The 27,433-nt window shown below is 39.3% G+C and overlaps 2 long non-coding RNA genes across 4 annotated transcripts in view; one reads left to right on the top strand and one right to left on the bottom strand.

The window, feature by feature from the left end:
- Positions 1-13,948: 13,948 nt before the first annotated feature.
- Positions 13,949-21,547, bottom strand: LOC133045565 (uncharacterized). The gene is made up of 4 exons (XR_009690283.1): positions 21,424-21,547; positions 20,540-20,745; positions 17,625-17,755; positions 13,949-15,394 (listed from the first exon to the last, which is right to left on the bottom strand). It is a non-coding gene; the product is annotated as an uncharacterized LOC133045565 (long non-coding RNA).
- The window catches only part of LOC133045564 (uncharacterized), a 32,203-nt gene continuing 25,684 nt past the window's right edge, over positions 20,915-27,433 (top strand). For 2 of the 3 annotated variants that reach the window (XR_009690282.1, XR_009690280.1), the window contains exon 1: positions 20,915-21,181. This is a non-coding gene — a long non-coding RNA (uncharacterized LOC133045564). The remainder of the gene's footprint in view (positions 21,182-27,433) is intronic. The other variant, XR_009690281.1, reaches the window with a different exon arrangement.

The following is a 27,433-nucleotide window of genomic DNA, read 5'->3' as shown; positions in this document are numbered from 1 at the left end:
AAAAATGTATAGGGGACTTCCCTGGTGGAACAGTGGGAAAGAGGGGACACGGGTTCAGTCCCTGGTCTAAGATCCTACATGCCTCAGGGCAACTAAGTTCAAGCACCTAGATCCTGTGCTCCACAAGAGGGATGTTGCAATGAAGAGTGGCCCCCACCTGCTATAATCAGAGGAAGCCCACATAGCAGTGAAGACCAACCACAACCACAAAATAAATACATAAATTATTTTTTTTTAATGTAAATCGAAGGGAACTTCCCTGGTGGCCCAGTGGTTAAGACTCTGGCTCCTTCACTGCCATGTGCCCAGACTTGGTCCTGGTTGGGAAATTAAAATCCTGCAAACCACACAGCACAGACAGAAAAACATACACATGTAGATGTAGATATTAGGTTGGTTCAAAAGTTTGTTCAAATTTTTCCCTAACCTCTTGTGGATAGAATAGATATAGATATAAATCACTTTGCTGAACTCCTGAAGCTAACACAACTTTGTAAATCAACTATATTTCATTTTTAGAAAAAGACCTAAAAATGTGTAAAATAGTAATAGTTGATCAAACATTTGGTAATGTAAGTTTCAATAGACATACTTCTGAGGCAATGAACTTTAGTTAAGGAAAAAGTAACAAATTAAAAAGTCATTTGCATAACATCTCATACAAAACCAGGGTATGCTGTTACTCTTTAATGTTAGCTATAATGTAACTATGACAATACTTGTAATTCAAGATCAATTTGGTATTGAATCACTCCATGTTGATCTTCTTTGGACTAAATAAAGAACTTTGTCATTATGCGGACCCAGGAAGTACTCCAAAAACAGAAGTGACTATAATTTGTTCTTTCTTTTTTGTAAGCATACATTTGTAGAAAAGTAACTAGATATCTAGGCCAAATATTAAATCTGAAAACTATAGCTAAAGTTATAAGTGGGCTAAAATTAAAACCTACTTTAATGTTCAGTAAATGCTTTTTATCAAAATTAGTCGCTCAGTCATGTCCAACTCTTTGTGACCCCATGGACTGTAGCCCATCTGACTCCTCTGTCCTTGGGATTCTCCAGACAAGAGTACTGGAGTGGGTTGCCATTCCCTTCTGCAGGGATCTTCCCAACCCAGGGATCAAACCCGGGTCTCCTGCACTGCAAGCAGACTTGGTCCTGTTTTTTTTTTTTTTTACCTTCTGAGCTGCCAGGAAAGTCCTCAAAACTGTCTCAGACTCTTGTAATTACAGTAATTAAAACCATGAACCTAGAATAGTTCTTGGGTTTCTTATTCTTCCCGTAAGTAAGCATGGTCATTTAAAGAACGCATAGTAATGCAAATTATAGTCCGTGTAAGTCAGAGCTGTGGAAAGTTAGAAAACTAGAGTGATTTACTTAAAGTTTCTGAGATAATATGTTTCAATTTAGTGAATGGATCAATTACCCAATGAGCTTATCTTAAATAGTGTGTGTGCTAAGTCACTTCAGTCATGTCAGACTCTGTGTGACCCTATGGAGTGTAGCCCACCAGGCTCCTCTGTCCATGGTATTCTCCAGGCAAGAATGCTGGAGTGGGTTGCCATGCCCTCCTCCAGGGGATCTTCCCGACCCAGGAATCAAACCTGTGTCTCTTGCATCTCCTGCATTGGCAGGTGGGTTCTTTACCATTAGCTCTTTAAATAGAAGTGCATGCAATCACTAGTCTTTCTGTGTCTAAAATAGACAAACCAAACAAACTACAATGTTTTTATTGAGATAAAATTCCTGTGACATAAAATTCACTATTTTAAAGTTTAGGGACTTGCCTGGTGGTCCAATGGTTAAGACTTTGCCTTCCAATGCAGAGGATAAGGGTTTGATCCCTGGTCCAGGAGCTAAGATCCTGCATGCCTTGTAGCCAAAAAACCAAAACATAAAACAGAAACTTTCTTTATTGTAACAAATTCAATAAACACTTTCAAAATGGTCCTTATAAAAAAAATCTTAAAAAAAATATACAACTCAGTGGTCTTGAACATATTCACAATTTGTGTAACCATCCCCACTCTTTAATTCCAAAATACTTAAATCACCTCAAAAAGAAATTCCATATTTTTTAACAATTATTCCTGGTTCCCTCTTCCCTTGATCTCTGGCAAACATTAATCTACTTACCATCTCTATAGATTTACCCATGTTGACATTTCATATACATGGAGTCATATAACACATGACCTTTTAAACATAACAGCTTTATGAATACATAATTGAAATACCATAACATTTGCATATTTAAAGTGTACAATTCAATGGTTTTTAGTATATTTACAGATATTTGTAACCATCATAAAGGTTAATCTTACAACATTTTCATCACCCCTAAAAGAAACTCTGTACCTTTTAGCTATGATCTCCTATCCAGCCTTTCTTCTTGGACCAAACAATCAATAATCTACCTTCTGTCTCTGTAGATTTGCCAAATTCTGGGCATTTCATATAAGTGGCATCATAAATTTGTAATATTTTGTGACCAGTTTCTGTCACCAACATATTATTTTCTGACTTTTTTTTATTATATCTATCCTAGTGGGTGTGATGTGGCATTTTGTGGTTTTGATTTGCATTTCACTGATGACTAATTATATTGTCATCAATATATGTGCTTATTGGCCATTTATATATATATTCTTTGGGAAAATGTCTATTCAGACTCATTGCTCTTTTTAAAAATTGGGTTATATTTCTTTATCATTGACTTTTAAGAGTTCTTTATATATTCTAGATATAAATCCCTAATTAGACATAGGATCTGCAAATACATTCTCCCATCCTGTGGGTTGTCTTTTCATTTTCTTGGTAATGTCATTTGAAACATGACACTAGAATTTATTAATTTCAGTGATATCTATTTTTTCCCTTTGTTGTTCATGCTTTTTGTGTCATATCTAAGAATCTATTGCTAAATCTGAGGTCATGAAAATTTACTACTGTTTTCTTCTAAAAGTATTATAGTTATAGCTCTTACATTAGGTCTTTGATCCATTTTGAATTAATTTTGTATGTGATCTGAGATAGGGATCTAACTTTAATCTTTTGCACATGGATGTCCAGGTGTCTCAGCACCAATTGTTGAAAATGCTATTGTTTCTTCCCTTGAATGGTTTTGGCATTCTTGTCAAATTTCAATCGGCCAGTGACTTATATATTTATTTCTGGAATCTCATTTCTCTTCTCTTGTTTGCTATGTCTGCCCTTATGCCAATACCACACTGTCTTGGCTACTATTGTTTTGCAGTAAGTTTTAAATTGGGATGTGTGAGTCCTCCAACTTTATTCTTGTTTTCTAAGATTCTTTTGTCTGTTCTCAGTTCCTTGAAATTTTGTATGGATTTTAGAATCAGCTTGTCCATTTCTGCAAAAAAAAAAAAAAGAGAGAGAGAAAGAGAGAAAAGCAGTTATAATTTTGATAGAGATTGCATTGTAGACTCTGTAGATCAATTTGAGAAGTACAAAACACAATTTCAAAATACTATTTTATTCTTTTTTTTTGGCCACATTGCATGCAGGATCTCAGTTTCCCGACCAAAGATGGAACCCACGTTCCTTGCCGTGAAGTCTTGACCACTGGGGAAATCCCTCAAGTTGTTATTTTAATACACTTAACTATGGTGTGATTTTTTTATGTAGCAATGAATAACTGTTTATAGGCAAATTAAAAAAAAATGAAATGTCCACACATATATGTCCTCTTTATGGATAAACAAAATGTGGTCTGTATGTATAGATTTTTTTATGTAGCAATGAATAACTGTTTATAGGCAAATTAAAAAAAAATGAAATGTCCACACATATATGTCCTCTTTATGGATAAACAAAATGTGGTCTGTATGTATAGATACAACGGAATATCATTCAGCCTTTAAAAGAAATGAAATTCTAATATATGCTACAGCATGGATAAAACTTGAAAACATTATACTCAGTGAGATAAGCCAGACACAAAAGAGCAAACATTGTACTTATATGAGATACCTAGAATAAACAAATTCATAGAGACAGAAAGTGTAATAGAGGTTATCAGAGACTGGGGAATTTTTGTTTATTGAAAGAGAGTTCCTCTTTGGGAAGGTGAAACAGTTCTGGAAATAGATACTCGTGGTGGTTGTACAACACTGAGAATGTACTTATTGCTACTGAGTTGTATGCTTAAAAATGGTTGGCATCATATAAATTTTATGTTATGTACATTATACCACAATTTTTAAAATATGGGACTTCTCTGGTGGTCCAGTAGTTAGGAATCCGCCTTGTAATGCAGGGGACATGGGTTCTATCCCTGGTTGGGGAACTAAGATCCCGCATGCCACAGGGCAACTAAGCCTGTGTGCCGTAACTACTGGGTTTGAGAGCCACAGCTAGAGAGTTTGCACGCTGCAATGAAAGATCCCACAAGATGCAATGAAGATCCTGCCTGTGGCAACTAAGAACCAATGCAATCAAACAAATAAATGTTTAAAAAAATATATGGGGACTTTCCTGGTGATCTAATGTGTAAGATTCTGAGCTCTCAGTGCAGGAGGCCCAGGTTTGATCCCTGGTCAGGGAACTAGATTCCACACGTCACAGCTAAGAGAGTCCACGAGCTGCAACTAAAGATCCCTGATGACGCAACGAAGACTCGGCACCACCAAATAAAGAATTTTTTAAAAATGTTCTCTTTGAGTCTGAATTTTAAAATATGGCTAGTCAACTCGCTCATCTGGATCACTCTCTAGAGTCCTTGGACGATAAAATCCCTCTGTAACACATTACCCTTCAGAGCAGCTTTGTCAGTTCTCCTGATTGGCCCCATTCCTGACTCTAGCTGCTTGCCCTACTACAGGGCCACCAAGCTCCTGACCTAAGGTTTCAACTTTCACTCCTTGGAATTGACAACAGGATTCTACTTGCTGGGCTTGGCCTTTAGGATGCCCCAGCACAGGACTCCAACGTTACCCACGATCCTTTGCATTCCTGACACGACTGGCAGCCACTTGCTTCCCTTGTGTGCTGCTTCTTTTTTCAGTTAATCAATATATTTTGACTGGAGGATAGTTACTATGTTGTGATGATTTTTGCCATACATCAACATGAATTGGCCACAAGTATACATGTGTCCCCCCCTCCATCCTGGACCCGCCTCCCCCCTCCCTCCCCACTCTATCCCTCTGGATTGTCCCAGAGCACCGGCTTTGGGTGCCCAGCTTCATGCATTGAACTTGCACTGATCATCTATTTTACATATGGTAACGTGAATGTTTCGATGCTATTCTCTCAAATCATCCCACCCTTGCCTTCTCCCACTGCGTCCAAAGTCTGTTCTTTACATCTGTGTCTCCTTTGCTGCCCTGCATGCAGGATCATTGTTACTCTCATTCTAAATTCCATATATGTGCATTAATATACAGTATTTGTGTTTCTCTTTCTGACTGACTTCACTCTGCATAATAGGCTCCAGTTTCAAGCAACCCTTTAGAACTGACTCAGCCTTTTTATAGCTGAATAACATTCCATTGTGTATATGTACTACAGCTTCCTTATCCATTCATCTGCCGATGGACATCTAGGTTGCTTCCATGTCCTAGCTATTGTAAGTAGTGTTGCAATGGACACTGGGGTACGTGTGTCTCTTTCAATTCTGTGCTTCTTACATCCCCTGAACTTTGAGATGCTCTAGGCTCTGCTCTTCAGATAAAATGCTCGCAATATTTGGGACATATTTAAAAATTACTACTTGTTTATCTGAAGTTCAAATTTAACTAGATGTCTTGTCTTTTTATTTGCTAAATGTGGCAACCCTAGTCCCAGAGCTCTCCCAAGGATATTTCAAAAGAAAATGCACCAGGAAAAATATATAAATATTTTTTATTTTTATTCTCTTTCCTGGTGAAGCCATTTTTCAAAGCATCACCTATGTCAGTATGTCAAGTCCTTCAGCAGCCAGGTTAATAGTCAAAAACCCAGATTTAAACACATATACAATCCTGCCCTCAAGAGAGCAGATAGTGTATAATGAATCTGGTAGCATTTTATTCCACTGGGATTCAATATATTAGTCCACTGTCACTCAATGCATTTTTTCATAAGCTACATTATATGTGTATTTAACCATATAATTTTACACTATGTTAATTTACACTGAAAAAAACATGTTTTCTCAAATTATTTACAAAGCATGATCCTCATATAAGTAGCACATGTCAAAGTTTTATTTAAGTCATTAATAAAGGAACCAGAAGACAGAGAAAATAGTTGAATGAAAATATGAGAACCTGGGGGGCTTCCCAGGTGGCACTATGGTAAAGAACCCACCTGCCGTGCAGGAGACGCAAGAGACGTGGGTCCCATCCCTTGGGTCGGGAAGATCCCCTGCAGAAGGGAAAGGCAACCCACTCCAGTATTCTTGCCTGGAGAATCCCATGAAGAGAGGAGCCTGGTAGGCTACAGTCCATGGGGTCGCAAAGAGTCGGACGCGAACGAAGCAACTTAGCACATGCACGCCCACGTGAAAACCGAGGGTATAAATGTCAGTGGGAAAGGAATGCTGAGATCAGAGTGCTGAGTTAGATATGAAACTGGTTTATCTCCTACAAGGAAATAAAATCAAAGTCTTTGGATTGTCTTCTCTGTCAGATAGGGGGAAAGTATCATACCTTACCAGTTTTTGCAAGTCAACATCTAACTTTACAGTGTTGTGAGATAGCTAGGCCCTAATCAGTTGCTAGCCAAGCAAAGTTACAGTTTCTGAGAGACATGATCTCAGGAGAGTCTATGAGAAAATGCTCTAATATGGGGACTTCCTTGGTGGTCCAGTGGTTGAGACTCTTCACTTCCACTGCAGGGTGTGCAGGTTTGGTCTCTGGCTGGGGAACTAAGATCCCACATGCCCTGCAGCCAGGAAAAAAGGTTCCCCTAATCATGTTTTTGCCCTCTGTCCAATTTCTGGAAAATCTTTTCTGTACACCACCATACACATTTATAACTATATTTGGTATGGACAAATAAAGGATAGAGACAAATGATATGCTTGGTCCCCTTACCCGTCGTCCTGGGATGAGCCTGGGAAAGGAGATAAAAATCTATTCTTCCCTCAGTTCCTCTTTGTGTCCTGGAGACTCTGGTCAATGAATGAGTCCAATGTTTAAAGTTGTGGATTTTTCAAACAGAAGGTCACCTAAATGCAAGCCAACTATTTCATGTGGTGCTTGTCCAGAAAACCCCAATCCGTTCCAATACTGGAGGAAAAATTGACTAATGTTGTCCGAAACTGGAATCTTGCTAACTATTTTGAAGGCTAACTTTTACTTTTTAAATTTTGGCATCCGTGCTGGATTTAGAATCTAGACAAACAACAAAAAAGAGACCATTCTGTAATATTGATTTTTTAATTGTTTTTTAAAAAAATACTGACATATAGATTTCAGGCAGTACAGTGAGTTTGTAGTAGACACCTATAGGGTCTACATCCCTTTTTCTAATTTAGTTCCTTGGCTGCTCGAAAAATTGATTGCTAATTCCTCAGAGTGGCCCCTTTCCTGGAGAATTCTTGTTGTTGTTGTCCAGTTGCTAAGTCATGTCTGACTCTGCCGCCCCATGGACTGAAGCAAGACAGGCTTCCCTGTCCTTCACTATCTCCTGAAGTTTGCTCAAACTCATGTCCATTGAATTGGTGATGCCATCCAACCATTTCATCCTCTGTCGCCCCCTCTCCTTCTGCCCTCAATATTTCCCAACATCAGGGTAGTTCCCAGTGAGGTGACTCTTCACATCAGGTGGCCAAAATATTGGAGCTTGAGCTTCAGCATCAGTCCTTCCAATGAGTATTCAGGGCTGATTTACCTTTAGCCAATAGAAGCCCCTTCTCCTGAGAGGATACACCCTCCTCCTGAAGGCAGCTCAGAGCCTGAGACTGACTGATAAGGGTACAAAAGCCTGGACCTTCTGTCTCAAGGTACAGTTCACATTTCGGAGCTCCTCAAGGTGTCAGGCAGAAGCTAGACTCCAGGTAAGACACATTCTTGCTTAGTTTTTTTTTTATTTTATCTTTTCAGAAAATGTTTACTTATTTATTTTATGTTTGGCCATGTTGGATCCTTGTTGCTAGGAGTGGGCTTTCTCTAATTGCGGCAAGCAGGGGCTATTCTCTAGTTGTGGTACACAGGCTTTTCATTGCAGCGGCTTCTCTTACTGTGGAGCACCGGCTCTAGATTGCATGGGCTTCAGTTGTTGCAGCTCGCAGCCTTCAGTTGTTGCAGCTCGCAGCCTCTGGAGCACGGGCTCAGTAGTTGTGACACAGGGGCTTAGTTGCCCCATGCTTTGTGGGATCTGTCTGTATCCCTGGCATTGCAAGGCAGATTCTTTTTTTTTAATATTTATTTTTACTTGTTTATTTGGCTGTCTCAGGCCTTAGCTTCTGTGTGTAGAATCTTTAGTTGCAGCATATGGGACTTAGTTCCCAGACCGGGGATCAAACCCATACCCTTTGCATTGGGAATGTGGAGTCTTAGCCACTGGACCACCGAGGAAGGCCCGCAAGGCAGATTCTTAACCGCTGGACCACCAGGGAAAGCCCTCTTGCTTAGCTTTTGATCCCTGCCCTTTCCTTGAAAGCACATATTCAAGAATCCCTATTTCTGCATCTAGGGAACATGACATAAGTCAAGAGGATAAGGTGAAAAGTAAACTTCCTTCCTGCATCTCTCCTCCAGGCATCCAGTTCACTCATAAGAGGTGACCAGGGTTGCCAGTGTTTTGGATAAACTAACAGAAATATAAAATAAAAATATACCTGAGTCTCCTACATTGAGGTGAATTCTTTACCGTCTGAGCCACCAGGGAAGCCCATATATATCATATGTACATACAAATTAGATGTATGAAATATGCGTGTTTGTGGGTTTATCTTTGTTTAATATAAACAAATGGTATCACTGTCACTGTTTTGCATATGTATTTGAAAATATATGTTGGAGATGGGGCCTGACCAGTAAACAATGGTGTGTCACTTGTGGAAGCGGTTCAGTATTCTGTTGTAATTAGGAAATTGGTCCTCTAATTATGAACATGTAGATGTAGGACTTCCCTGATGGCTCAGCGGGCAAAGAATCTGTCTGGAATGCAGGAGACACAGGAGATGCAGGTTCGATCCCTGGGTGGGGAAGATCCCCTGGAGAAGGAAATGGCAACCCGCTCCAGTAGTCTTGTCTGGAAAATCCCATCGACAGAGGAGCCTGGCAGGTTGTAGTCCGTGGGGTCACAAAGTGTTGAACATGACTGAGTACAAGGCACGTGCTGAGGTTGTTTCCAAAGTCTAAGTACTAAATAAGTGCGTGTGGGAATGCTATAGTGAATCCTATTTTGCGTGAAATATCATAAATTATGAATATTGTTATAAGAAAAATTCTCATTAGAGGAATTTCTGGGTCAAAAGGTACATGTATTTTGCCAGATATTGCTGAAGTGCTTTCCACAGAAGTTAAATCAGTTTTCACTGCCATGGAAAATATGTGGAAATGGCTGTTTGTCTAACCCTCCCCAACATGATGTGTAGTTATTTGTTTTATATTTGCCAATCTGACATGTAAAAAATGGTATCTTTTACAGTGAATGACATTATGCATGTATTTATATATTTAAGAGCCATTGGTATTTCCTTTTCTGGGCACTATTTATGTTCTTTTCCACTTTTATATTGGATTTTGCTGCTGCTGCTGCTAAGTCACTTCAGTTGTGTCTGACTCTGTGCCACCCCATAGGCGGCAGCCCACCAGGCTTCTCCGTCCCTGGGATCCTCCAGGCAAGAACACTGGAGTGGGTTGCCATTTCCTTCTCCAATACATGAAAGTGAAAATTGAAAGGGAAGTCGCTCAGTCGTGTCCCACTCTTCTCGACTCCATGGACTGCAGCCTACCAGGCTCCTCCATCCATGGGATTTTCCAGGCATGGATTTTGCTATTTATTATTAATTTGTAGGCACTCTATATATTAGGAAAATTAACTCTCTGTGATGTAAATATTATTTCCAAGTGTATTAGTTATCCTTTTCCTTTCTTTATGAGGTTTCAGTGCTATGCAGAATTCTCTCTTTTTTTTTTAGGTAGTTCAATATATAAATCTGTTACTTTATTGTTCTTGATTTTTATGTGTTACTGGGCAAGTTCTTCCCTGGTTCAAATTGTTTTGAAAATTCTCCCACATTTTCTTCTGATACTTTTGTAAGTTTTCCTTTTTTTTAAACATTTAATCTAATGCATTTGAAATTTGGGTACAAATTGAAAAGAAATAATGCAGTTCTTTTTTTTGCAGATGAATAACCAGTTATCTCAATATAATTTATTAAAAAAACCTATCTTATTATTCCTGTCTAGATACTATAAAAAATAAATGTTGGACTTCATTAATGTTTTTCAGGACTTGTGGAGATAATATGATTTTGCTTTTCCTCTAGTTAAGTGGTGAATTATTAAACAATCCTTGCATTCCTGGAGTAAATACCACTTAATGAAGCTGTATCATTTTTTCTATTTTTATTTATTATTATTTTTAACTAAGTAATAATAGGCTGTGCTGTGCAGTATGCAGGATCTTAATTCCCCAACCAGGGATTGGACCCATGCCCCCTGCATTGGGAGTGCAGAGTCTTAACCAGGGAAGTTCCTGTATTATTCTTTTAATGTACTCCTTAATTCTGTTTGAAGAGGGAAACAGCAGCCCACTCCAGTATTCTTGCCTGGAGAATCCCATGGACAGAGGAGCCTAACAGGCTATAGTCCGTGGGTTCGCAAAGAGTCGGACACGACTGAAGTGACTTAGCATGCATGCATTAATTCTGTTTTGTTGTTATTCTTCATCACTAAGTCGTGTCCGACTCTTTGCAACCCCATGAACTGCATCATGCCAGGCTTCCCTGTCCTTCACTATCTCCCTGAGTTTACTCAAACTCATGTCCAGTGAGTCAGTGATGCCATCCCACCATCTCATCCTCTGTTGTCGCTTTCTCCTCCTGCCTTCAATCTTTCCCAGCATCAGGGTCTTTTCCAATGAGTCAGTTCTTTGCATCTGGTGACCAAAGTATTGGAGCTTCAGCTTCAGCATTAGTCCTTCCAATGAATATTCAGGGTTGATTTCCTTTAGGATTGACTTCCTTGCTGTCCAAGGGATTCTCAAGAGTCTTCTCCAGCACCACGGTTCGAAAGCATGAATTCTTTGGCTCTCAGCCTTCTTTCCAACTCTCATATCCATACATGACTACTAGAAAAACCATAGCTTTGACTATATGGACCTTTGTTGGCAAAGTGAAGTCTCTGCTTTTTATATAAATATTTGTAAGTTATATTAAGCTATAGTTTTAGTTTTTGGTAATATCTTTGTGGTTATATTCACTTTATTAAACATTACGAAGTCTTTTCATTACACGCTTTACAACACAGGAGTGCAGAGTCATTATTTCTTAAGGTTTGGTAGAAGTTCTCAGCGAAAATGTTTGTGCCAGCGTGGTTTGGGGGGAGTAACTCTTTAATATTTCCCCCCATTTTTCTATGGTACTCAGTCTATTTATATTTTATATCCATTCTAAGGTCAGTTTTGACAATCCGTCATTTGAACCAGATTCTCAAATTTCTTTTCTAGTGATAAGATAGTCTCATAAGAGTCTCACAAGATAGTCTCACCTTAATCTATTAACTTCTCCTGCATATTCAACTTTCTTATAAATTCTTATTTTATGTATTTATGATTTTATTCTTATAACTTCAACTAAGTTTAAAAAACAGTTTATTAATCTTGCTTTTTTTTTTGAAAAATTCTGTTTGGGATTTATTTCTCAGATCTGCCACTTAAAAAATTTGTTAATTTTGCTTTTATATTTAATTCATTAATTTTTATAATGCTAAGATTATTTTTTTGTGTTTTTCTCATTTCTTAATTTGAACAATTTAATTCTTTTACTGTTAGTCTTGCTTTTTAAAAAATTAATGTATTAGAACTTAGTACTTTTGTATGTATCTCATATGTTTTCCGATATGAAATTCAGTTACAATTTCACTTTCAATTTCCTCTTTAATCCAAAAAATGGATAAAATGTTTATGATCATATTATTAATTTCTAATTTAATTATATTAGGTAAAAATAATATTTTCAAAACCTAATGTTGCCTTTATCATTTCTATTTTTTGAAATTTATTAACTTTTAAAAAATCATATTTTGTGAATATTTCTTGGTCACATAAAGAGATGTATCTTAATATGGAGAGTATGGAGGGCTTCTAAGGTGGCTCAGTAGTAAAGAATCCTCTTGCCAATACAGGAGATGGGGCTTCAATCCCTAGATCCCCTGGAGGAGAAAACGGCAACCCACTCCAATATTCTTGCCTGGGAAATGCTATGAACAGAGGAGCCTGGCAAGCTACAGTCATGGAGCTGCAAAGAGTTGGACACAGCTGAGTGACTGAGCACACAGGCACACATAGGGTTATTTATATAAATTAGAGCCTTAATATGTTTGAATCCTTGGTAGAAAGACACAGGAAAAGAAATATCATTTTAAAAGATGGTTTTAATACTCCTTCGTTGTAGAGAGTATTGTGGGAACACTGTTCCTAGGGTTTTAGGGAAAGAGAAAATATTGTTTTAAAATTTATAGCTGTAATTTTTGTCTTTTGCTTTGTAGGTTGTAAAAGCTGTAAAGAGTCTTTTAAGGGCTGTTAGTTGATACAAAAAACCAAGATTTTGCAGCATGGCTGATTTAGGAGTAGTAACAATTGGTATACAGGTTTTTTTATTCTTTTTTTGGCTGTGCTGGGTCTTCATTGCAACACCTGGTCTTTCTCTAGTTATAGCACCCAGGCTTACGTGCTCCACGGAATGTGGAATCTTAGTTCCCTGACCAGGGATGGAACCCATGTCCCCTGCATTGGAAGGCAGAATCTGAACCACTGGACCACCAGGGAAGTCCCCTGATATACAGTTTCAAAGTTTCACTTTCTCTGTACTAACATTCACTTATGTTAAAACTTTCGGTAAACCTGCTATATGGAGTGTTTGGGGGTAAAAAAGGAGACCTTTGTGAACACTTGAGGTAGTGGAGAGCTGCAACTACCAGGAACAATTACGATATAAGCAGTGGTGACCAGCAGAAAAAGACCTGACTTTGGTACTGAGGATTGAGACATTAAGGTGCCATGCAACAGAGAAATTGGGTTCAAGTGTAGGTTAATTCAGGAATAGACCTGACATACCTTCTCCTGGAATATACTGGATAACACAAAACATTGAAAAGAGAAGCTACAGCCTGCTAACCCATGGGTTGGGACAGTCTATCCAGCAGATATTTATTTCGTGTCATTGTAAACAACAAAAGCTCATTGTTTTATTGAGTACTTGCTATTTGCCATCCACTGGCATGGGGATGATGAATATATACATTAAATGAATTGTTGTGGTTCAGTCGCTAAGTTGTGTCTGATTCTTTGCAACCCATCTCATCTTCTGCTGCCTCCTTCTCCTCCTGCCCTCAATCTTTCCCAGCAGCTGGGTCTTTTCCAGTGTCGGCTCTTTGCATCCATTGGCCAAAGTATTGGAACTTTAACTTCTGCCTCAGTCCTTCCAATGAATATTCAGGGTTGATTTCCTTTATGATTGACTGACTTGAACTCCTTAAAAACTTGGATATTATATTTAAAACAAATGAAGGCAGCTTTGAAAGATGGAGCAAAGAAAACAGAATGGTTAGGGACCTCAGGACTCAAGGATTGCTATGTATTGAATTCCCTAGGTTTTCTTTTTCTCTCATATTCTCAACTGGGTTCTGGAGAAGTTACCAACCTAGAAATGCCATGTCGACCAAAAAAAAAAAAAAAAGGTCTAAGAAAAATTCATTCTTTTTAGCCAAAGGACAGGAAAGGAGCAGTCTAGTAAGACTGAAAACTTGTAGACAATAATGGCCCTACTGCAGTCAAATGCCTCAGGAATAACAGGCCCCATCCCCACCCTTGTCAACAGAGGTTGAGTGGAGAGCCTAGACTTCCATCCTCCTCTCGCTGGAATGAGGCACCCTCCTCCCTGCCTCTCACCACACAGGAGTGATGTCAGAGCCGGGACTTTCATCCTAACCATCCAGTTCAAAAGCCCTCCATCCTCCATAGTTTCATGCAGAGAACTTGGCTTCCACTCCCACCTGGCAGTCAAAGACAGCATCCCACCCCATCCAAAGGTGTGGTGTCAGAGGAAACCTGCTAAAACTGAAGGTTTCAATAAGACGCACAATTTCGTAATATAATAGCCAATATGTCTGGAACTAATTTAGAAAAAGAAACCCTACTCCCATGAATCAGGAAAATCTTCACTAGAATGAGAAAAGATGGTCAAACAGATGGCAAGACCAAGATAATACAGATGTTGGAACTAGCCGACGGGGGTTTTAGATCCATCATAAAAAATGCTGCAATGAAAAATTTTGAACATGCTTTAGACAAGTGAAAAAATGGGAAATTTCAGCAAAGAAATGGAAACTATAAAGAAGAGCCAAAAGAAAATTTTAGAACTGAGAAATATAATAAAATATAAGAACTCCCTGGAAGAGCTCAATAGCAGACAGGAGAATAAATCAGTGAGTTTGAAGTGAGATCAATAAGACTTATTCAGTTTGAACTACATAAAGAAAATAAACTGAAAGAAAAAAAAAATGGAGAGAACCTCGGGTATATGTGAGATCATAGCGAGTCTTTCCAGAGAAGGGAAGGAGTGTGAGACTGAAAAACAGCTCAGCAAAATAGTGGCTGAAAGTGTTCTGAACTTGGCAGAAGATATTAACCCATAGATTCAAGAAGCTGTTGAATCCCAAACAGGATAAGCCCAAAGAAATACACACCAAGATTGATCCTAACCAACTTCTGAAAGCTAAAGACAGGGAAAAAAAAAAAGAGAGAGAGAGAGAGAGAAGTGATGCCTACAAGTAAGTAGAATAAAAACAATTTGAATGATGTCAGATTTCTCATCAGAAATCATGGAGGCCAAAAGAAGTGGCTCAACATTTTTGAAGCATTAAAAGAAAAGAACGGAGACTCCAAAAAATTCTACATTCAGTGAAAACATTCTTCAGGTAGAAGAGGATATCAAGACATTCTTATGGAGAAAAATGAAAAGAATTTGTCACCATCAGACTAAAGCTGAAAAGATAGTTCATGGAAATCCTTTAAACAGAAGGAAACTTACACAAGGAGACAGGTAGTGGGTTTTTTTTCTTGTTTTGTTTTTTGGCTGCACTGAGTGGCGTGTGGGATCTTAGTTCCCAGACCAGGGATAGAACCTACGCCCCCTGCTTTGGAAGCTGAGTCTTAACCACTGGGCCTCCAGGGAAGTCCATGAAACTCATAAAAGGAGGAATCTTGTGACCTGAGGAAGGAAGAAGGAAGGATAATGAATAGAGTAAAAATACTGATAAATACAATTGACTTTTCTTCTTGAGTTTTTAAAATGATGTTTGTTTGAAGCAAAAATGATAACATTGTCTGACGTAACTCAATATGTGGAGAGGAAACATTTAAGACAATTATAAATGGGGATAGATAAGGGGAAAAGACAGTACGGTTTCCATGCTTCACTCAAACTGGTAAAATGTCAACACCAGAAACTCCCTTAAAATTAAAAGAATGTAGAAAATTAAAAATAAGTGATAAATTTCACCACCAGTTTTATACCATCATTTAAAAATAAACATAAACCAAAGAGCTCCTTTTGAGATGAAGATGTGAAAGCCTCTACTTTTGCTAGAGTGCTCAGTATGACGAAGGTAAAACTTGTCCATGCTGCTGTAGGTGGAGAGACTATATATTTACTTTATAAAAACGGCTGTGTTCTGTAGCTAAAGAGCAGCATGCATATGTATAAGCATGTGTGTGTGCTGTGTATGTGTGTCCATGTTCGAATTTATGGCTCAACCTGTTTTTTTTTTTTAAGTCTTTATTGAATTTGTTACAATATTGCTTCTGCTTTATATTTTCATTTTCTATCATTTGTTTTGGTTGCACTGGGTCTTCATTGTAGTATGTGGGCTACTCTAGTTGTGGCACACAGGCTTAGCTGCAGATGTGGGATCTTAGTTCCCCAACCAGGGATCCAACCCAGGCCCCCTGCACTGGGAGCATGGAGTCTTATTCACTGGACCACCAGGGAAGTCCCTCAACAGAAATGTTTAGACTTCCTCACTACTGCTATTCATTGTCTGAAAGATTTTACTATTTGAAAATTGATCCTAGTTGCAAACCATTCTCTCCCAACATGGGGTTAAATTTTAGTTTCCTGTATTTTGTTTTCATTTGAGTTGGGAGACTGTTGACCTTCATATTTACTTTAAAAAGTAATATTTTAGAGGGTGCCATTAAATCATGATTGCATTAGCTGGAATTCCTTTGGTGGTGAGTCACGGAAACCCAACTCAAGTTAGCTCAAACTGTAAAGGACTGTGTCTACTTTCTGCCGTAGCTGGATTAGGGGTTCAAACACTGTCTACGGGGGCTCATGTTTTTCTCTTACAATCAAAGGTTATGTCTGTATCTCATGAGACTTCCCTGGTGGTCCAGTGGTTAAGAAGCCACCCTCCAATGCAGCGGACGCAGGTCTGATCCCTGATTGGGGAACTAGATCTCATGTGTTATGGAGCAACTAAGCCCGCATGTCACAGCTAGTGAATCCATGTGCTCTGGAGTCACCGCGCAGCAGTTAGAGAAGCCCAAGAGCTGCTGTAGGGTAAGGGAGTCAGTTCAGAAAAAAGCCGAGACGGGCACTTTACAGGAACAGATCACCTTTAATGAGGCAAGAAGGGGCAGCAGTCAGATTAGTGAGCTGCTGTGCTAAGTCAGAGTAAGTATATATAGGCATGTATGTGGAGAGCTACTGTCTTAAGGGGGCCTGTTCTTCTCCAAGGTTGTTCGGAGTAGTTATCTCTTAAAACGGCTGGGGCAAGGAATTCTGGAGCTCAGCCAGAGGCTGGACTGGCTGGGAGCTGGGCGTAATCAACCTCAATTTTTTTCTTCTGGTGAGAGAGGTCTTTGTTTTGCATAGAATGGTGGGGAGGACCCAGAGGGGAGTTTTAGCTCCAGGCTATTTTGAGCCACATAACTTTCCTTCAGCTGCAATGAAAGATCCTGCGTGCTGCAACTCACAGCCAAATAAATAAATAAATAAAAAGCGAATTCAAAAAAAATTTTATATAAAAAAGCAGTATCTATATCTCAGAGAAATCTCTCCAACGAGCAGGCAAAAGAAGTCTTAATTGAAAACTGCATTTGGCCTATATTAGTTCAGGGAACTGTTCGTCTAAATCAATTAACGTTCCCAGGGAAATGAATGGCCAGACCTGGTCACCTGTCGGGGAGTGAACACGGACAATCTCAGCAGACACACGTGATAGGACTTCCCCACAGGAAAGAAGCAGTCTAGTATCAGAGTTCGAGGAGAGGAATGCAAATTACATCCCAAATGATAGATGCCCAACAGATGTCTACCTATTGCGCTTGGCAACATGAGTACAGAAGTAATAAAACACAGACATTACCCTCAAGGGGCTCATTTCCCCCAATTTCCTTCCTTTTTTTCCCTTTAACAATATAGTAAATGGCTTTACCTGATTTGAAAGGTGCTATTCCAGACTGGAGCCTTCTGATTTCTATCTGAAAGGTCTTTGAGATCTGGGAGATTCTGTTTCAGATTTATACTCAAGAAAAATTCCTGATCATCCTGGGACTTTCCCATTCACTGTGAGAACAAAAACATTTAAAATGAAAACCATTATTTATCTAATGTGTTATAAGGAAAATATAACTGGTAAAACCAGAAACTCCTTTTATTAAAAAGAAGTAATGCATGATTAAAGCAGTGCTGAGGAGAAGAGTTCCCATCTAGATTCACCAATCACGACATGGGTGTTCCTCTGACATGTCCACACATGTGATGGGCATACCTTACAGGTATACATCATTCATGCTCACTCCACCCATCTCAGGAACCTGTAGAGTCAAGGTCTTTTTCAGATACTATTAAGACTTGGATTACGCTTGGATGAAGGGGTGAGGAGGGAGAGGGCATATACGAAACTGTAAATGCCAAGACATACTATCTAATTTATTACCTCCTTCATTTTTAAGAGTCACCATTTATAACATAAGCAATCAATGCTTGTATTGAGAAGAAAAGAACCTGAAACATTGATTGGTCTATTCTCTTGCTTCAGGGACAGATCTGTACCTGATTTAACTATGCAGTTAATCCTCAGGCAATAACATTCCAGGTGCCTTCCGTAATTCATTGCATTGAAGCCCATCCCTAGGACCCAACCCAGAACTTGGTTGGGCTGGGAACAAAATGAGGCATAAATGAATGGGAGTATTCATGAGTGATAGAAATAGACCAAGAAAATTACAAAAAAAGTTTTTGAAATGAAAACAAGATTCTTTAAAAAGTTATATGATTGAAAAAAAAAAAAGTTATGTGATTGGGTTTTCAGGTAAACATGATGGATGAACCACATCTATTTCTCTGCTCCATCCAGAAACCATACCAAAATGACAAGAGTCCAACTTTTTTATTGCATCACTTGAAAAAAAGTGAAGTATAGTTAATTTACAGTGTTGTCTTAGTTTCAAGTGTACAACAAAGTGACTCAGCTGTATGTGTGTATATGTGTGTGTGTGTGTATATATTGGAGAAGGAAATGGCAACCCACTCCAGTATTCTCGCCTAGATAATCCTGTGGACAGGGGAGCCTGGTGGGCTGCTGTATGTGGGGTCGCACAGAGTCAGACACGACTAAATCGACTTAGCATGCATGCATGCTTTGGAGAAGGACATGGCAGCCCACTCCAATGTTCTTGCCTGGAGAATCCCAGGGACAGAGAATTTTTGGCCAACCCTAAAATTCAGTTCAGTTCAGTCGCTCAGTCATGTCCAACTGACTCTTTGCGACCCAATGGACTGCAGCATGCCAGGCCTCCCTGTCCATCACCAACTCCCAGAGTTTACCCAAACTCATGTCCATTGAGTCGGTGATGCCATCCAACCATCTCATCCTCTGTCGTCCCCTTCTCCTCCCACATTCAATCTTTCCCAGCATCAGGGTCTATTCAAACGAGTCAGTTCTTCGCATCAGGTGGCCAAAGCTTCAGCTTCAGCATCAGTCCTTCCAATGAATATTCAAGACTGATTTCCTTTAGGATGGACTGGTTGGATCTCCTTGCTGTCCAAGGGACTCTCAAGAGTCTTCTCCAACACCATAGTTCAAAAGCATCAATTCTCCGGCACTCAGCTTTCTTTATAGCCCAACTCTCACATCCATACATGACTACTGGAAAAACCATAGCTTTGACTAGATGGACCTTTGCTGGCAAAGTAATGTCTCTGTTTTTTAATATGCTGTCTAGGTTGGTCATAACTTTTCATCCAAGGAGCAACATCTTTTAATTTCATGGCTGCAGTCACCATCTACAGTGATTTTGGAGCCCAAAAAAATAGTCTGCCACTGTTTCCACTGTTTCCCCATCTATTTGCCATAAAGTGATGGGACCAGATGCCATGATCTTAGTTTTCTGAATGTTGAGTTTTAAGGCAACTTTTTCACTCTCTTCTTTCACTTTCAGCAAGAGGCTCTTTAGTTCTTCTTCGCTTTCTGCCATAAGTGTGGTATATATTCTTTTTTCAGATGCTTTTCCATTAGAGGTTATTACAAGACATTGAGTATAACTCCTTGTGCTATACAGTACGTCTTTGTTGTTTAACTATGCTATACACAGTAGTCTGTGTCTGCTAATCCCAACTCCTAATTTATCCCTCCCTCACCACCCTTTCCTCTTTGGTAGCCATGAGTTTGTTTTCTATGTCTTTGGATCTCTTTCTGTTTTGTAAATAAGTTCATGTGTATCATTTTTTTTTTTATTCCACATATAATATGACATTTGTCTTTCTTTGAGTTGAATTTTTAACAGCTTTATTGAGGTACATTTGACATACAGTTAACTACAGTTGACCCTCCATATCCACAAGTTCTGTATCCATGGGTTCCACATCCACAGAGTCAACTAATATGAAAGTATTCAGAAAAAAATTTTCTTTTCCAGAAAGTTCCATAAAGCAAAACTTATTTTATTGCACTGGCTAGCATCTCCAGTGATGAGTAAAAGTGACAATAAACATACTTGTTTTGTTCCTGATCTTAGGGGAGAAAGCATTCAATAATTTTGCCATTAAACATTATATATAATTAAATATTTTATTAGCTGTAGGTTTTATCAAGTTGAACAAGTTCTCTTTTCTTTCTACTTAACTCACAACTAGATCCTCTAAAAAATTATATGGTTGGATTTCTAGCTGACCATGCTTGATTGAATACATACATTCATCTGTTCCTTCCCAAATCCTCACCAAAATTATCACATATGATTTTTTTTAAAAAAGATATAGACTCATAAGAATAAAAAACAAAAGCTAAAATATTGACAACCCAAAATCCAGACTTAACAGCACTGAAAAAGCTGAAAGCCTACTTACTTTTCAGTTGTGGGGGGAGCAATTTAGAACAAACTTCACTGAAGGGCAAAACCCTCCAAAAAGACTTGAACTCAGAATAAGTAAGAAATAAGTACTGGGACTTCCCTGGTGGTCGAGTGGTTAAGACTTCACCTTCCAATGCAGGGGATGCAGATTCACTCCTTGATAGGGGAGCTCAGATCCCACATACCTCACAACCAAAAAACCTAAACAGAAAACAGAAACAATAATGTAACAAATTCAACAAAGACTTTAAAAACGGTCCACTTAAAAAAAAAAATCTTTCAAAAAAAAATAAAAAGAAGACCTTAAAAAGGAAGAACCAAGGGTTTCCCTAGTGGCTCAGTGGTAAACAACCTGTCTGCCAATGCAGGAGACACGGGTTCAACGCCTGATCCAGGAGATCCCATGGGCCATGGGGTAACAAAGCCCCTGCACCACGACTTCTGCGCCTGCGCTCTGGAGCCTGTGAGCCACAACTACCGAGCCTAGAGCCCCGCCCGGACCATAGCAAGAGAAGCCACCGTGGCCGCCGGTCATCACTGCATCTGGAGAAAAGCTCATGCAGCAACGAAGACCCAGCAAGCCCCAAATAAACACATATAATTACATATATAAAAGAAGGACCCAGTACTTCTACAGGTAGGATGAGCGTGTGGGAGGTTTGGCTGATTATATGAAGGAGGAGCAGTTAAAACAGCAGTTGAGGAACAGAAAGTTACTTGCCCCTTCTTGTGCCTCCAGAAGGCTATACTTCTCCACAATAGCATAATACTGGAGGCTCAGATACTGAAAAAATTGAACCAAAGAGGATACAAGGCAGAGATGAGGGCAGGGGTAAAGCGCCGTAGTGAGGAGAGGGGAGTTAATTATAGTCTAGATACCGAACGGGATCAGCAGCATTCTTTTCCTGCTGTTTCGTGAAAACCAGGCTTAGGCATCTATATTAATTCCTCGGGCTGTTGTAGCAGAGCACTGCAAATTAGCCGGTTTAAAACAACATCTCTGGTGGCTCAGACGGTAAAGAATCTGCCTGCGATGTAGGAAACTTGGGTTTGACCCCTGGGTTGGGAAGATCCCCTGGAGAAGGGGATGGCTACCACGCCAGTATTCTTGTCTGGGAAATCCCATGAACAGAGGAACCTGGTGATCTACAGTCCATGGGGTCACAAGACTGAGTGACTAACACTTTCACTTTCACTTAATTGTCTAACAGTTAAGGAACTAGAAGTTGGAAATCAAGGTGTTGGCAGGGTCACGCTCTCTCCAAAGCTCCTAGGATTCTTCCCTGTCTCTTCTAGTTTCTGATAACCCGAGGTATTCCTTGGTACATAGATGTGTCACTGCAGTCTCTCCCTCTGTCTTCACATGGTGGTTCTTTCCCTGTGTGTGTCTCTGTCTCTTCTTATAAGGACACCATCATATTGGATTAAGGGCTCACCCTACACCAGAATGACCTCATCTTAATGAATTACAACCCTATTTCCAAATAAGGTCACATTCTGAGGTGCTGGAGGTGAGGACTGCAACATATCTTTTTGGTGAACACAATTCAACCCATAACTGCATTCTAGGCAGGAGGTTGAAGGGTTACTCTCTGAGAAAACGGACCTAGTCAAGAGGAACAAACCTAAAGATCCTGACATTTGGTGAAGTACAAATCAAACATCCTTGTTCTTGCCTGATCACCCCCTAGTGATCCGATCCATACATACAGAGCTTCCAATATATTTTTGTTATCCTCCTACTAAATAAACATTTAAGGACACATTCTATCATGAAAGACAGGGATGAAAAAAAAGAAGTTCAGGTAAATAGAATATGCAGGAAGCAGGAAAAAATCTGTAAGAACCTTTAGAGAGATAACAGAAGTTACATCTATGACACAAGAACAGATTTCTTAAAAGTACAGTAAGAGATTTAGAAAAAGTTCTTGGAAATAAAAATATAACAACCAGCATTTTAAAATTCAATAGTTTGGAAAATAAAATAGAGGAATTCTCCTAGAAAGTAGAATCAAAATAAAAGATATTTGAAATAAAAGGAAAAAAGGATATGAAAATCAATGAGTGGAACTAATCCAGAGAGTCTAATGTCTAACAAATAGTTCTGGAAAGAAAGAGCAATAGAGGTGAGAAATTTTTCAAAGAAATAAGTTTTATCTTTGATGCTCTCTGCTGTGTTGTTCCATATCCCCAAGTCATTACATCAGTCATTGAGAGATGGTTATTGGAAGCTTACAATTAGTAATGAAAATAAAACAGAGGCAATATTGTAACAAATTCAATAAAGACTTTAAAATTAGTAACCTAAATACAACCACTAAGAATAACTTAGCTGTTCTAGGCACTTACCAACATCACTTGTCTGACTTAGGCATAAATTTAAGCTTTTAAAAATGAGCAGTAACGAAATTTCAGAGCACCAAGGGACTAATAAACCAGTCAGATATTCTGCTACTCCTTTTTCTCCATGGCAGTGTATCTCAACCTTGTCTACACATTAGAATCACTAGCGAAGCTTTTAAAATTCCAAACCCCAGCCACACCTCAGACCACGTAAATCAGAGTCTCTTCAAGTGTGACCCAGTTGTTGTATTGTTAAAACTCCTCGGGTGATTCCAATGTACTGCCAAGGTTGGGAATCATTGCTCTATAGAAATCATAATGTCCAACATTCAGATAATACCACATTGGTTTCAGTCTTTTAAAAATAATCTCAGCTTTCTTCTTGTAAGATGTACAAGCAGAATTTGATCCTCTACCTTTTTTGAGAGATAGTGTTAGGGAAAGGGAGATTTTCCCTCTCAGCAAGAGACCTGCTTCAAAGAAACGGCTGCTCCAACCCCATATAAAACCTCTCTTTAAGACAATAAAGATGGGCAGGGATAATATCTAATCATAATTCTTTTACCCATGTGAGTTATGTTCTATAAACAAGTCTCTTTCTGCTCTGTAACTGCAATATTAAACAAAAAGTTAGTTTGGCGTGCACAGCAAAGTAATTCAGTTAAACATGTATCTATTCTTTTTTCAAATTCTTTTCCCATTTAGATTGTTATATAATATCGAGCAGAGTTCCCTGTGCTTTACAGTAGGTCCTTGTTGGTTGTCCATTTTATTTTCTTTTTTTAAAAGATTATTTGATGTGGACCATTTTTTAAGTCTTTATTGAATTTGTTACAATATTGCCTCTGTTTTATGTTTTGGTTTTTTGGCTTTTATGTTTTGGTTTTTAGGCATGTGGGATCTTAGCTTCTTGACCAGACCAGGGATCAGATCTGCACCCCCTGCCTTGACAGTGCAGAGTCTTAACCATTGGATTACCAGGGAAGTGCTGGTTATTTATTTTAAATATAGCAGTGTGTACACATCAATCCCAAACTCGCTAACTGCCCCTCCCCCACCCCTCCCCTGGGAACCATAAGCTCATTCCTCTCAGTCTGTGAGTTTATTTTATAAATAAGTTCTTTTGTATCATTTTTTTTTTAGATTCCCCATATAAGTGATGTCATGTGATGTTTGTCTTTATCTGACTCACTTCACTCAGTATGACAGTCTCTAGGTCCGTCCATGTTGCTGTAAATGGCATTATTTTATTTTTTTTAATGGCTGAGTGATATTCCAATGTGTATATGTACTATATCTTCTTTATTCATTTCTGTTGATGGAAATTTAGGTTGCTTCCATATCTTGGCTATTGTAAACAGTGTTCCAATGAACATTAGGAGTTAGCACTTAAAAAAAAAAAGAACAGTTTTAATGAGATGTAATTTACATACTGTAAAAGTCACCCATTTAAAGTGTACGGTTCACTGATTTGGGGTATATTTGCAGAGTTGCCATCACTACTAACTAATTTCAGAGCGACGTAGCTAATGGGTCTTGTTACAAACATAGGGGAGGAGACCAAGACTAGGAAAAGATCATTCAAAGTTGCAGTTTGAGTAACAAAATAGGAGTAAATCAAATTATCATCAAAAAGCAAGGATGTCCAGGCAACAAAGTTCATGTCAAACCTTAGGCTTGGAGAGCTAGCAGAATGAACTGTTGGCAACATTTATTTTATTAAATGACACTGTTGGACATAGAAAGTAAATTGCCATCATGTATGCATTCTCACAGGTATTTAGCTCTTGAGTTGGTCAATTATGTAAGAGCAGGAGGGAAAAGTGCTCTTGGCATATATGAGGGAAAAGTGCTCAAAGACTTCTTGTTCTGCTTATTATTTCAAACCCATGTTCCAAGAGAACATTCTGTTTTAAGTTTGAGGCATCTCACCTTCATCTCTGACCTCCTCTAGACCAGGGAGGAGTGACTGGCTCCTCTCACATGCACATCAAAACCAGTCCTCTGCTATACAGTAGGTCCTTGTTGGTTTTCCCTTTTAAATATAGCAGTGTGTACCTGTCCATCCCAAACTCCTTAACTGTCCCTTCCCCCAGGGAACTCTGCTCAATGTTGAGTGGCAGCCTGGATGGGAGGGGAATTTATGGGAGAATAGATACATGTATATGTATGGCTGAGTCCCTTTGCTATCCCCCTGAAACTATCACAGCATTGTTAATCAGCTATAATCCTGTACAAAATTAAAAGTTTAATTAAAGAAAACCAATCCTGAAAAGCTGTGAGGAGAGAGGAACTTCCCTGGTGGTCCAGTGGTTAAGACTCTGTGCTTCCAATGCATGGGGAGTGGGTTTGATCCCTGGTCAGGGAAATAAGATCCCACATGCCACATGGCATGGCCAAGGGAAAAATTTTTTTTAAATCTATGAGAAGAGAGAGTTTGGTGTCTCCATTTCCAAGTTTTCTCCACGCAGTAGCCCTGGGAAGCAAGATAGGCAGGGACGTGGGGATTCATAGATTCTTGGTCCTTGGTTGATTTTCACGTTGTTGCTTTACCAGTGGGAGAAATTATAGGTGTGAGCAGTGTCCATGATACCTCGGAACTCACAGGTACAGTGTATTCCTTTTATTTAATATCTATGCTCACCAAGGAACCCTTTTTCTCCTTGTATACAAGGACTTTCTGATTCTCCAGGAAGTCAAGCGTCTCTAAAATTTCTGCAATCTGTTGTTGTTCAGTCGCTAAGTCATGTCCGACTCTTTGCAACCCCATGGACTGCAGCACATCAGGCTTTCCTGGAGGCTTCACCATCTCCTGGAGTTTGTTCAAACTCATGTCCATTGAGTCGATGATGCTGTCTAATCATCTCATCCTCTGCTGCTCTCTTCTCCTCCTGCCCTCAATCTTTTCCAGCATCAGGGTCTTTTTCAATGAGTCAGCTCTTCGCATCAAGTGGCCTAAGGATTGGAGCTTCAGCTTCAGCATCAGTCTGTCCAATGAATATTCAAGGTTGATTTCCTTTGGTATTGACTGCTTTGATCTCCTGGCAGTCCAAGGGATTCTCAAGAGTTTTTGTCAGCACCACAATTCAAAAGCATTAATTCTTCAATGCTCAGCTTTGTTTATGGTCCAACTCTCACATCCATACATGACTACTGGAAAGCCATAGCTTTGACTATATGGACCTTTGTTGGCAAAGTGATGTCTCTGCTTTTCAATATGCTGTGTAGGTTGGTCATTGCTTTCCTTCCAAGGATCAAGGGTGTTTTAATTTCAGGGCTGCAGTAACTATCTGCAGTGATTTTAGAGCACTCCCCCCCAAAATAAATCTGTCACTCTTTCCACTTTTTTCCCTCTATTTGCCATGAAGTGATGGGACTGGATGCCATTATCTTCTTTTTTTTTTTTAATATTGAGTTTCAAACCAGCTTTTTCACTCTCCTCTTCCACCCTCATCAAGAGGCTCCTTAGTTCCTTTACACTTCTGCCATTAGAGTGGTGTCATCTGCATATCTGATGTTGTTGACATTTCTCCTGGCCATCTTGATTCCAGCTTGTGATTCATTCAGCCTGGCATTTTGCATGATGTACTCTGCTTGTGAGTTAAATAAGCAGGATGACAATATTGTCACCCTGCAATCTGTACTTGAGCGCTAAGAAATACTCAGGAGACATTAATGGTATGCTATTCCCTTCCCCTTTGTTGGCTTCTCTGCGTCTTGCTCCATTCTCCAGTTTCCTACCTGATCTGTGACCCAGAGCTTCGGAACCAGTTCTGAGCTTCTGAAGAAGTGTCCTAGGATAGGCTGCAATAAATTGGGGTATTAGAATTCCTCATCTAGGACTTTGTTGGTGGCACAGTGGATAAGAATCCACCCTCCAATGCAGAAGACATGGGTTTGATCCCTGGTCCAGGAAGATTACACATGCCATGGAGGAACTAAGCCTGTGTGGCACAACTACTGAAGCCCACTCGCTTTAGAGAATTTGTTCCTCAACAAGAGAAGCCACTGCAATAAGAAGCCCCTCCAACACATCTAGAGAGTAGCCCCCACTTGCCACACCTAGAAAAAGCCCACTTGTAGCAATGAAGACCCAGCATAGCCAAAAAAGAAAAAAAAAAAGAACTCCTCACCAAGAAGTCTCCATGTTCTTATTTGAGGATGAAGTGAAAGGGATGAAATTGTTCCAAAGACACTGCCAGTTTTTAACTTTTCCTGAGCTCCTGAAAAACAGGGGGAGTTGGGAAAGTCAACCACACCCGTACCTCCTCCTCACCCACCCTTTTGTATTCTGGGAAGCAGGCTTGCTGGAAAGAACCTTTTTTCTCCATATGACTTAGATAAGACTGATGAAATACAGTAAGTAAATTAATTAATTAAAATCTGTGCCCTTCCCAGATGATATAATTTTTTATCTTTTCCTGAAGCTCCTTCTAAATGTTATGCCCAACAGACCTTCCAAGTGTCCAAATGGCTCTTGATGCAACTTATGCTATCAAAGCTTCCATGTGGTTTTGCTCATTATAATGAAATTAGCATGGAGGGC

The sequence above is a fragment of the Dama dama genome, chromosome 24, assembly GCF_033118175.1.
Source record: "Dama dama isolate Ldn47 chromosome 24, ASM3311817v1, whole genome shotgun sequence".
NCBI lineage: Eukaryota > Metazoa > Chordata > Mammalia > Artiodactyla > Cervidae > Dama > Dama dama.
This window is presented reverse-complemented; position numbering and strand designations above follow the sequence as displayed.